Consider the following 7828-nt stretch of genomic DNA (forward strand, 5'->3'; position numbering starts at 1 on the left):
TTTCCTAATGAAAGCAATCAGTTCACAGTCTTGGGACACCATAGAGACAACTGCACAGTCTCCTCAGCCATTTTGTGTGACTGTAACATATATCATAATGGAGTCTCCTCACCACCACTAATTACCCATTCAGGTCTACCAATGATGAGCCCCTTATCTCATCACAGAGGCCTTAAGTCTTCATAAGGTCCCTCTCCATAAGATCTGGGAGAGGCGAAGAGGCCTTAATGCGTATTAGAGTAATATGCGGACCCACAAACACATCGATAGTCTTTACACAAACAACTGTCACTTTCAGTGGGCGTTACGGCGGCCATTAGGCTTGGATCTTCTGTTTCTTTGAGAATTACGATCTGTGTGTGTGTGTGTGTGGGGGGGGGGGGGGGGGGCATTAAGTGTACAAGTGTTGGCTATGGATCAGTGTCTTAATAAGAGTCTTATGCCTTAGCATAAAATGTAATGTTTAAATGCTAACAGTACATGATTATAGTACAATGTGTGTTAGCTGTTCTTCAGCTCTTATTTTTAAATACTTACCTTCTGACTACAGGACCACTCTTAGTCTCAAACCCAGCAGTAATAGCAGTGCATTAAAACCATCAGCCGTGCTGCCGTGCCTGATTCCCTCATGCCAGCGCGGCAGCCACAACCATGCCATTACCATGTCCACGTAGCTGCTGTGTTAAGAGTAGTCCGCCAGGGTCCTAATAAAGTGCCAGGATGTGTATACCACCCTAATAAATACCAAACAAAGCAGTCAGTAAATGTAGCTACAAGGTAGGCTAGTGGTTTCTAATAAATCGGCTGATGAAAGTAAAGAGAACATATAAACAAATGGCATCTTTAAACCCTTACTCTGTATTTTAACACACACCTTATACACAAAACATTTTAAATGCACGCCCTCCACATTTTTTCAAAATTTTAATGAACACTCAAAAACTTGAGATTTTCTGTATATTTCTTTAAAGTAAAAAGGGGTGTGTGTGTATTGCAGCTAGAGCTTTGATATGTGGTAACAGTTCAGGTGCTAGAGTGTGTAAGTAATATTGTAGTATTATGTTTGACCGTGCAGGACCTGGGTGCAGGATGTATAGGTTTTGTAGTGTGTTGGTGTCTGGAAGGGAGGATTTGTTCTAGAACTGGTAGCCACCTGACTAGGCCAGTGAGTATGATAAAGATATCTTTAGGTGAGTGTTTCACAGAAATGCTCTCGTATGCTTAAAGTGTCTCCGGCTCATGATAAGTTGTTTAATTACCCATTTTAAAACTCACGTTCCTGAAGGGAGTGTTAACTTTAAAACCCAAACTCGTGAATGGAGCTGTCCTCTAACCATTTTTCATATCTAATGGTCACAGGCTACTTTACTGGAATAATGTGTCTGGGATTACAAATGAAAAGCACAGGGAACCATTATTTATCCTGTGGACAGATTAAATTCCAAACCCTGCTACTGTAATAGGCACACTTGTAGCTTTACATAAATTAGAGAACTAATTATATTAGATACTATTTTAAACAAAATAACATGTTTCTCATAATCCATAGTTGCGATTTAGAGTAAGGCCAGGTTCATTTTCTAGAATGATCCATTTCTCAGTATGGTGGAGGGCTAATTTGATGTTGTACTGTAAAACCCGGAGAGACTGGATCCCTCTCAACACAGGGCACAGCACTGTAGGAGATAAATGAAGACGCATTTTATTCCGTCATAATTTCCCTGGGAAAATGCTATAAAGGATGTCCATATGGATATGAGTGAGGGAGCGAGAGACGTGTGAGGTATTTGTGCGCAGAGCGGTATAGACATCGCTGCAGTAATTGATGGCAGCTTTCCCCCGCGATCAGTTTGTCTGTCAGTTTGGCGGAGGTGGTGGGAGCAGGATGGGGCGAGTCTCTGAGAGAGGGAGCCGCCGCATCACGCTTGCTGGGTTAAATCTCCTAATGATAAGTATAAATCATCAACCACCGCGGAGCCACCGGTACGTTCAGAAGGTGTTGTGCATCTGGAAAGAAAATGAGAGGAATGTCAAATGCAGTACAATGAAAAATCCCCCCCCCCCTTTTTTTGAACATGATGCTAATATAATACTAGTAATACTTTTGAAGTATAATGTTGGAAGATGTTAACGGAGAAGTCAGGAAAATTAAAAAAACCGGTGTTAGAACTGTAACGCAGAAATACACTAGAGCACTTGTACATCTTATCAGTTTAAACATTTTCTTTTCCTGAGTATATCCTAAAAGCTGAGTATAGGCTAATCATTTGGGTTATATGTGATATACAGCATTAGAAGCACATGAAAGTAGTCTTGATTCCCATAAAGTCCTGATACAACTGATTCCAACACACAAAGAGCTTGATAATTACCTGATGAACTAGATCATGTATATGGAGGACAAAGAAATGTCGCAACAGTGCAGGACAGACAGTGAGAACCCACAGCATAAACCGTACGGCTCCATCTAAACCGTGCTCAGATTTCTGTTAGTACAAATCCATCCGTGCTGGAGTTTCTTCTGAATTTTACATTTATTTTTATTATTATTTTTTTTAATCAACCCACCCCCTCATATAAATGTGTATATGTGTGAGGCCTTCATTGCCTGGCAGAACTATTCCTTGGTTGTTTATAGGTTGTTCATAGAAAGTTCAATGGAAAAGTTTTTTTTTTTCTTTTAGCTGCTACTAGACTAAAATTAAATTGGTACACAGTTTTCACATTAGTGCAAGAAGCACAAACTTAAACTGTTTTTACAAGTTAATATGTATTGTAAAGTTAATCTTCCTATGGCTTTGATGTTTGGATCATACTTCATCCTAGTAGGGAAAGTCATTATCCCTGAATAAAGGTGAGAGGTGGCCAAAGATAGTGCTTTCTATTAGCTATTAGCCTCACCTTAGGGAGTTTGGTGTTCACCACATTAGCCACTAATGGAGATCCACATATAGAACGTGGTACACTTGTTTTAAATTGCAAGGGGAAATAAAAGATGCAAAGCTTGCGTTTTTTCAGTGTTTTACATTAATGTTTTGCTAATCTATACTGGTAATAATATTAAATAAAGGACAAAATATCTTCTTCTGCTTATATGAAGTTTGATTGCCAAGCTGCGTGAGTTTGATAGTGATACATAAAATAACTACTGTAGCCATCTACAACCATTTCATAGTTTAATTATATAGTTATGCTGTTAAAAAGAAATAATAATGTTAGGGCTTGAAAACAAATATTAATGCAATCCACTGTGCTTTAGTGTGATAGTATGTGTCCATATTAGTGTCATAAAGTGTTTCTTTCTTAACTTACACGTTGTGGTGAACAATAAATATGATAATTCCAGGTTTACTTAGTTGCATTTATTATAACTATGAACTTAATCCAGACCATGTTAAGATTTTTTTTGCTTAAAGGAGAGTAGGTCATTTCATCTACGAGTTGAAATATTTGCCTTAAAACTCTGATCTTTCCTGATATACCAGTTAGAAAAGAAATAAGTACTTATAAGGTTATGTAGCTTTAATCTTTCAGTTTTTAAAGGCACTGAAAATTACATCTGAGGCACCTTGCTTTGACCACTGAACACCAAAGGTTTTCCAAAAAGGCACAGTTACTGACGCAGTAATAATTTAACAGTACATATTAATATCAATCAATTAATTTAAAAATAGTGCAAGCAAACAATGATCAGAAAAGCTTCTGCTTGACAGCAGAAACGTGCGAAGTGAATTTAATATAGAGGCACTTTCATCTCGCCAGTGCAAGAAGCGAAACAGGCGAGCAAGGTGGTGTGCTCGCGGCGGAGATCGAGTCCAGACTGGTGGGGCTGACTAGCGCGAGGCCCTCTCTCGCTCTCTCTTCTTTTGCTTCATTCTTCTGTTCTGGAACCAGATCTTCACCTGCGTCTCACTCAGGCGTAGGGCATTCGCAATCTCGGCTCTTCTGTACCTGGTGACGTATTTGTTAAAGTGAAATTCTTTCTCCAATTCTGTCAACTGTTTGGTAGTGAAATTTGTGCGAGCTGTTGTAGCAACCTCGGTAAATCCACAAGCTAATGAACAACCTGTAAAAGTGTAAACATATTTAAAACCTTTAAAACATGTACCATACGTGAGATCAACTACATCTGAGAATATTTTAACATCAGGTTTTCATCCAGAAAAACTTACTTTTGGTTCCTTTTCTTTTAATTTTCATCCAGTCGAATGTGTTAACTACACCTTCTGTGTCCTCTGACCAGGATGCGGCTTTTAAACAACTCCCTTGAGACGGAGTAGAACTTTGGTGACTGTCGTAACCGAGTGAAGTTTTTCCGTTTTCTTTGTACAGATGTTCTTCGCCTGTGCTGTGGAAAAAAGACTCCGTGGGGTAGAACGACGCGCTTCCCGAGTACACCGGGCTCCTGAACGGAGTAGGCACATTTTCGTCCTCAGCTTCCGTGCAGTATCCACAGGATCCTTCATAACTGACTGCGGAACCTGAGAAACACACCCCGGACCCACTCGATGTAAGATGGATGTTAGTGACATGGTCCACACTACCTGTCGCTAGTTTCCTTTGGGTCTCTCTCTGGTACGGCAAAGGCACAGCCTTATGCTCCTCCTGACAGAATTTAGCTTTCAGAGTCATGTCTTCGCCTGAATAATAGCCTGAATACGAGGACATTACTTCTAAATGGTCAGTTTAAAGGGTGAATGATTGCCAGTGCTACTAGTCTTCATGACTCACTGTACTTTAAGGCTCAACATGTAAATAATGCCCACAACCACAAGAGGCGTGGTCTCGCCCTACTGACCAATCAGGAGCACAGATGTGTAGCCTGCTTTCTGGTCGCGGGCAGACCCTGCACACTGGGTCTGGACCGAAGCACTAAAGATTATTATGTTTTACAACCTTTTGTGCACCGCTCGTGCATTTTGCTTTTCGAGATCTACCTTTTTATAGTTTATGTAAATACGTGATAATGAAATTGATTATTTTCTTGTTATTTAGAATAAGAATTAGAATTCGAATTATAATATCAGCCTTTATTTGTTGACGTCACATATATGTGAGCAAAAAATAAATAAATAAAGTTAACGTAAGCCCATTTACCCACAAGTAACTTTGAGTCGGCTGCTATTTGGATATTGTTCTAAACTGACTCGCAAACCTACTAGGAGCTGTCTTGCCTCGGGGCCTCTGTACTATATTAACAGCTCGTTAAATGGGCTAGTGAAATTAAAACACACTAAAATACACGAGCTCTTCTGTTAAAAGGGAGTGAGGGAAGTAATGCTTTGTTCACGCTATGCAGAGTCGCATTTTCAGCGCTCATGCAATAGGCCTACTTACACTCCGCAGTCTAGTCTGGTGTTTATCTGTGGTCGCTTAGAACTTGAAACCTGACTGGAAATAAGAAACATCCTGTTAACATTTGTAACAACCCTGTATATATCATAAAACGCGTGTTGACTCTGAGCTCTACGTTTTGTTTCTATATTTGTTTAGATTGTTGGGTTTGAGAGGAAAATGGACGCGCTGGCGTCTGGCAGTGTCCTCATAGAAGAAACTGCTGTCGAGGAAAATTGTGCACAATCAGTGATTGATGAGCGCAAGCTGCGTAATACTCTAGACAGCTGGAGTAACTGACTCTCTATTTTTTGCAACCTTTCTTGCACTGTTCCAGTGACATGAGACTGGGGCTATGTTGATACATTACAAATATTTTTAAGGTTACAAATTAGGCAATGCGATTTCAGCTATCCAGTAAAAACAACGCCTTGGACGACCATCTTACAACAAAGACAGTGTATAAGCCGTTAAGCGATCCAACTAGACTATGTAGTGGGGTTGTCTGTATCACACTATGACAAAGAACCGAGATGTAGAAAAATATTATTGGCAAAACGTAATGTATGACATGGAACTGGTCGGGCTAAATTATTTCTATGTCGTTTGGTTCAACCTATAAAAATAAACCTGCCATTTAGGGCTATAGGCTTTTAAGTACCAACAGCAGTGTACTTCCAAAATGTACTGCGATACTTAAGATGTCGAGCAATGGCTTCCAGTCATTTCCAGTTCTTTATAATGGGCCTTTAGATGCTTTAGTATATCCTCCTCTTTAGTTCTCTGACGCACAAGTTGGTCATGGCCGTTTTCAACCTCTCACGTAGAGGCCTTGTAGTTATTCTTTTAAGTTAGAAGTAGCGTATAGAGTATTATACGTCATGATAATATATGAATACATATGCTTCGGAGAGGATGGATTGATATGATATGCAGTATGCTATGATTGTAGATTGATTGTACATGAGTAAGTTCAAACTATATATATATATATATATATATATATATATATATATATATATATATATATAGATAGATAGATAGATAGATAGATAGATAGATAGATAGATAGATAGATAGATAGATAGAGAGAGAGAGAGAGAGAGAGAGATTTCTGTAGTATGTAGTTGCATGGATGTAGTAGCATGATTATTTCTAACTGTATGTAATTCTCCAGCAGACCTCCTTAATTTTGCCTTCTATTTTGAAGATTACCTTTAAAAGCCTGGCTTCTCAGCAGTAAAGGCCCAACTTCTCGGGGTTCAGAACAGCAATAACAATAAAATCATGACTAAATCACGTTCATCTGGGTTTTTTCTTTCTTTCATTACTAGCCTCCGTAATGTAACGATGATTTCTTGCATTAAGTTAACGGCTTGCTCTCTCCTTTCAGCTGTGCGAAGATAAAACAACCCTCAAATTGAATCAACTTAGATATATTCTTTATCACTGGCCTTGGTTTTCATTTCTGGTGACCCACAGTGCGCTCAGTATGTGTTGTTTCGTATGGAGACAGCACTGAGATTAGGGATTGGGTTTAGAGACCTCAAATGTCCTCTTCTGACTATTCGTCACCTTTTTATGTAACCTAAAATTCCGTAGGTTTCACATATACGCAATGTCGTCATTTCATTGTCTCTGTCTGGTGTGTAACAAGTAGCTGTGTTCTCTCTCGATGTCAGAGAGTTAGCAGGGTAATTTTCCAAGCCTGCGTTATCTGGGTGAGGGAATTTAGAGCAAATAGCCGAACCGCCAATTCATTATAATGATGGAGGAAAACGGCTGCTATTAATGCGCATCGACCAAATCGGTACAACCGTGGGAAACTGAAAATTAGCCAAAAATCAGCAATTTTAGAAAACGATCCTTCAAAAAGATCCTTCTTCACAATCCGGAATTCTTGTTTTCCTTCTATAGACTGAGGCGAAAGGCTGTGTGCCGTATTAGTATTGTGCAGTAACAATTGTCTGTCAAGTCTAACTGTAACGTCTAAACACGTAATGCTTTTCAGATATTGCATCCTTGACTTGGATTTTAAACATACAGAGATTGTGAATGTGGAGCACCTACCCTTTGCAGAGAAACCCAATGCGCGTCTCGTCACCGGAGAGCTGCTTTAAAAATGTCCCCCGTCCTCTCATTTATGCTTCAGCTATACCTCAAGCATGCTGTCACGTTGTCTTTCTCAGGACAAAGTTTGGCCTCTCACAGTTTGAAATGTGTTTCTAGAGTTGAAAATGCAAAAGCTTTGTTCATAAGGAGGTGGAATCAGTGGCGAGGCTGAAAGCGAGGAGTTTTTGATTAATGAGCTTTGAAATGCCTCGCCAGGGGGAAGCGGGCGAGCGAGCTATTCAGTTCGAGGAGGCTTGCATGTCGAGCTAGCACTGGGCAGCAGTGCTACTAGCCACAGCGCGATTTATTACCGCAGTTCATGGTGAAGTTAGAAAAATACAAACATAGAAGTACTTGTTGAGTAGTACTCGTAGATGAGCTA

General features: G+C 39.7%; 1 non-coding gene across 3 annotated transcripts; it reads right to left on the reverse strand.

The window, feature by feature from the left end:
* Positions 1-3347: 3347 nt before the first annotated feature.
* LOC113582336 (uncharacterized) lies at positions 3348-7572 on the reverse strand. 3 transcript variants are annotated; one of them, XR_014123467.1, is made up of 4 exons: positions 7405-7572; positions 5338-5391; positions 4173-4481; positions 3348-4066 (listed from the first exon to the last, which is right to left on the reverse strand). It is a non-coding gene; the product is annotated as an uncharacterized LOC113582336 (transcript). The 3 variants fall into 3 exon arrangements; XR_004775733.2 differs by lacking the exon at positions 5338-5391 and having other exon boundaries at positions 7405-7565; XR_014123466.1 differs by lacking the exons at positions 5338-5391; positions 7405-7572 and having other exon boundaries at positions 4173-4852.
* Between the last annotated feature and the right edge of the window lie 256 nt (positions 7573-7828).

Source organism: Electrophorus electricus, chromosome 4 (genome assembly GCF_041902795.1).
Source record: "Electrophorus electricus isolate QZ-2024a chromosome 4, ASM4190279v1, whole genome shotgun sequence".
Taxonomy (NCBI): Eukaryota; Metazoa; Chordata; class Actinopteri; order Gymnotiformes; family Gymnotidae; genus Electrophorus; species Electrophorus electricus.